We start from the raw sequence: 5,086 nt of genomic DNA, 5'->3' as shown, positions 1-5,086 counted from the left end.
AATACGAATAACATCAGCTTTATGAGACTACAATGGAAAACTTAAAATTTTAAGAAAAAAGAAATTGAAAACCTGAACAGAATTCTTAGTATTAAAAAAATAGTAATATTTACCTATAAAAGAAATAACTGGCCCAGATGGCTTTGTTAGTTCTAGCAAATAATCAAAAGTAATTCCAAATATGTATTTTATATCATATGATTTTGGGATATATCTAAAATATAAGATTGATTAATCATCTAAAGTAATTAATTATATTTACATATTAAAGAAAATCTCATGATAACTTCAAATGCTGATAAAGAATTTGATAAAACAGGACAAAACTATTCATAGAAGATAGATACTAATTTGATACAGCAGTTAGTCTAAAATGGTCCCCCATAATCCACTTTTTAAAAAAGAATAATTTATTTATTTATTTATTCATTCATTCATTTAATTAATTTATTTGGAGAGAACACAGCACAAGGAGCAGCAGGCAGAGGGGGAGGGAAAAGCAGGCTTCTCATTGAGCAGTGAGCCTGATGCAGGGTTCAATCCCAGGACCCTGAGATCAGTACTGGGGCTGAAAGCAGATGTTCAACTGACTGAGCCACCTGGACCAGACATCCCTGATCCCTACCTTCGGGTATTCGTGCACTTATATAATTACTTCTTATAATGTATTGGGCTACAATAAGATATTGTGGAAATAACATTACATGATTTAAAGGCTGTCATAAAAACATTTTGTCTCCTGCTTTGCTATCTCTTGGATCGCTCACTCTAATGGCAGCCCGCTGTTACATCATGAGGGCATTCAAGCAGTCTTACAGAGAAGTCTATGTGGAAAGGATGTAAAGTTTCCATCTAACAAGCACCAACTTGCCAGCCATATGAATTGGCCATTTTGGAAGCTGATTCTCCAACTCCAATCTAGGTGCTTAGAGCCCTGATTGACATTTTGACCATATTCATGGTTGATATTTTGAATACATCTTTATGAGAAGCCTGAATCATACTCCTAAGGTGCTCCAAGATTCATACCCCATAAGTAATATGAGATAATATATTTTATTGTTGCTTTGAGACATTCTTTTTTTTATTATAAATAAGAAGATTATTTAAATAAAATGCTTGACATGAAGGGAAAACTACCTGGAATTCATTTTCTTTTAGAGTAATTTATCCTTAAAGACAGATTGCCCTACATGTAATAGATATATATAATAAAGTTATAAAATCATTCTTGGTTTTATAATGATAAATGAAAAACATTAAAATACTCCAATTGAACAAGATAGGCAAAGATTTTGATGTTCTTTTTGTTAACTGTTGTTAAACACTGAGAGCAAAATAACTTACTAGAATATAAATATAAGAGCTGAATGAGCATAGCACTAATGGAGAAAGAGGGTATTTTCACAGAACCAGTATTTTTAGGTCATTCCATCTTCTTTTGATGTTAATCAAAATACACGATTGGCCATTTACTTTTACAAAATGTAATACGCTTGTGCACATACACAGTTACCTTATGTACAAAAAATGAATGGGGAAAGGGAAAAATGAAAGAATAGAGAAAACTACATTGTAGTAAAAATGTGGTGGAACCAAATTGTGGTTTTCTATTGAAAATATTTTTTGGTCTGGAGGAAGGGGTTTTGAAGTAGCAGGTTTCCTTTTTAGTAGACACTTCCTATCTGATGCAGGAACACATCAATTCTATCTCCATTCTCCATTTCCAACAGTGCAGATGTGCCTGTTTCATAGACTGGATGCTCATCAAATCTGATCAACCTCATCACAAATGCTATCATTTACAAAAGGCTTTCATTAGTTTACTAAGTAGTATAGTCCTCTTAATTTTAAACTACACCACAGAACCATCCTGCCCCACCACCTTCAAATCAGTATGATCACTATTCTCAGTCTGGGCTCCTTCCTTTACTTTATTGTAGGCCATGGCATGTGCTAGAGGGTCCTCAGCTGCTGCTTTATAAAGAGGTAGCAGTTCTGCACCAAAGGAGCACAGAAGCAGCATCAGAAGTGGCAGAAAAAGGAGGCGGCAACAATATTAGGGAACTAATTTTTAAAGTAACTTGTTATACTGCAATAGATAAATTAGATACCTGATAAATGTTTTATAAAAACTTACAGTATTCCTCAGATACAATAATGAAATATTAAAATGCTCAATTTAAATAAAAAATAAAATGAGGAATCCTGATATCACTTGTTTTTAATATATATTTAAAAAGTTCTAGCCAGAGATGCCTGGGTAGCCAGTTGGTTAAGGATCTTCCTTTGGCTCCAGTCATGATCCTGGAGTCCTGGGATAGAGCCCCATGTCAAGCTCTCTGCTCAATAGGGAGCCTACTTCTCTCTCTCTCTCGCAAATAAACAAACAAAATCTTAAAATTAAAAAAAAAAATGTTCTAGCTAGCCCAGAAGGAGAGGGGACAGTTTTCTGTTGGAATTATTGGGTTGAGAGGAGTGTAGTGGTTCCCCCACTATGGTGTGGGGCAACAACTGATATCAGTTTATTCCAAAGAAGGGGAGTTATCTGGCAAAATTGTAACTGCCTGCTGTGTTCAAGGCTTCCATTTGACCAGATATTGTGAACTTTGTTCAACTTTTGCAACAAAAACAGCACTATGCTGTCAGTCAATTGGCAGGGCATCAAACCAGTGCTAGGTGTTGGGGTATGAAGAGAGTGTGCTTTGAATTCCCAGAATTCAAGATGGTGTGACTCACAGTTCCATCCAGAGTGCTTTTGGAGATAAGTGTTGTGAAACTCAATGTTTCCACCAACCAAACGCTCACACCATTGGAAACACAGAATGAACACAACACAGAAGTGTTATGTCTTCTGCTCTGCCCTGGCTGCTTTGGCCTTACCAGTCCTGGTTGCATTTAAAGTCATCATATTGAGGAAGTTACTGAATTTCCTTTGGTGGCTGAAAATAAAGTTGAAAGCTAAGAGATGACTATGGAGTCTACTTTGCCTCTTAAGAAACTTAGGGCCTGGGCACCTGGGTGGCTCAGTGGGTTAAAGCCTCTGCCTTCAGCTCAGGTCATGGTCTTGGGGTCCTGGGATCAAGCCCCGCATCGGGCTCTCTGCTCAGCTGGGAGCCTGCTTCCTCCTCTCTCTCTGCCTGCTTCTCTGCCTACTTGTGATCTCCGTCTATTAAATAAATAAATAAAATCTTAAAAAAAAAAAAAAAAAAGAAAGAAACTTAGGGCCTAGAATGATATTGTAAAGTTCCATGGGTTTCAGCACACAGAAGCTGCAAAAGCAAAATGAGAAGTGGTCATTGTATGCAGAACAGGGGGCTCTGAATCATCACTGAAGACAAGTGTCATCAAGGTTTTCAGAAACATCTTGAGAATTACTCTGCTTAATGTAAGCAAACTGAACATTTTGAAAATTACTCCTGGTGGGATGTGGAATGTTTCTACATTTGGACTAAAAGTGCTTCCTCTGGTTGTGGTGCAAAAACAATGAATACTGTTATGCTGAAAATTAATTAATTAATTTATTAAATTTTTAAAAATGTCAAAAAAAAAGTTCTTTCTATAAGATAGATTATTTACCCTCAGGAGTAAATACAATCTTCTATCCACACAATTTTTAAAACAGACCTTAACAGAATCTCAGAAATCACAAAGATCCAAAGATCCCTCTTAGAACAACACAAAAATTTTATCATAGAGTCTTAAAGAAGAATCCACTGAAAAATCTGAGAATGATGTTTGAAGCTAAACTCATATTCAAGGACTGTAAACCAGAACAGCACTTTTCATCAGGCCAAAAATCACAATCTCTGGGTAGATAAAGTTGTGGCAGCACTAGAAGCCAAATCAGATGAGAAGGGGTTCTAGGCAAGTAACCACCAGTAGGGAAGAAATAGAAGAAGGTTACAGGTGTTAAGAAGCAGAATAACTCTTTGGTGGGAAAAAGGGTTGCAGTTGCCAAGAAACTAGCAACTGGAAAGATGCCAGCAGAAAAGACCCACCATTGAAAAAAAGCAGCCTGCTGCAAAAACTTAATTTATTCCATAAAAGTCAAATAATCTTGGGTAGCTAATTTTGCATAAAGAGGTTGTGAAAAAAAAAAAGGGAGAAAAACATATGGATAGTGAAATAAGTAAAAACTTTATAGATGAAAATTTGTCTTGATGGTTAAGGTGAAGAAAATTCTATAAATGATTACAACTAATAACAGAATTTAGTAAGTTAATCACATAAGATATCAAAGCACTGATTTTGCCAATTCAAGATGGCAACATAGGAAGATCATGAATTCACCTTCTCCCTGACTGACACCTTGAATCTATAGCTATAAGTCCCTCTGAAAAAAACTAAAACTTTGAAAGCAACTATTATACATTGGGCATACTATTAAAAAAATATATCCCAGACAAGGATCCCACCAAAAAAGAGAGCTATAGACCGATATCCTTGATGAACACAGATGCGAAAATACTCAACAAAATGCTAGCCAATAGGATTCAACAGTACATTAAAAAGATTATTCACCACGACCAAGTGGGATTTATTCCAGGGCTGCAAGGTTGGTTCAACATCCGCAAATCAGTCAATGTGATACAACACATCAATAAAAGAAAGAACAAGAACCATATGATACTCTCAATAGATGCTGAAAAAGCATTTGACAAAGTACAACATCCCTTCCTGATCAAAACTCTTCAAAGTGTAGGGATAGAGGGCACATACCTCAATATCATCAAAGCCATCTATGAAAAACCCACCGCAAATATCATTCTCAATAGAGAAAAACTGAAAGCTTTTCCGCTAAGGTCAGGAACACGGCAGGGATGTCCATTATCACCACTGCTATTCAACATCGTACTAGAGGTCCTAGCCTCAGCAATCAGACAACAAAAGGAAATTAAAGGCATCCAAATCGGCAAAGAAGAAGTCAAATTATCACTCTTCGCAGATGATATGATACTATATGTGGAAAACCCAAAAGACTCCACTCCAAAACTGCTAGAACTTATACAGGAATTCAGTAAAGTGTCAGGATATAAAATCAATGCACAGAAATCAGTTGCATTTCTCGACACCAACAGCAAGG

The 5,086-nt window shown here is 36.2% G+C and overlaps 2 pseudogenes; one reads left to right on the top strand and one right to left on the bottom strand.

Moving 5' to 3' along the window:
- Positions 1 to 1,667: 1,667 nt before the first annotated feature.
- Positions 1,668 to 1,948, bottom strand: LOC132013054 (small ubiquitin-related modifier 2-like; annotated as a pseudogene).
- Positions 1,947 to 4,035, top strand: LOC132014501 (large ribosomal subunit protein uL4-like; annotated as a pseudogene).
- The last annotated feature ends 1,051 nt before the right edge of the window (positions 4,036 to 5,086 follow it).

The sequence above is a fragment of the Mustela nigripes genome, chromosome 3 (assembly GCF_022355385.1).
Source record: "Mustela nigripes isolate SB6536 chromosome 3, MUSNIG.SB6536, whole genome shotgun sequence".
Lineage (NCBI taxonomy): Eukaryota > Metazoa > Chordata > Mammalia > Carnivora > Mustelidae > Mustela > Mustela nigripes.
The sequence above is the reverse complement of the archived record's forward strand: the minus strand, read 5'-3'. Positions and strand labels throughout refer to the sequence as shown.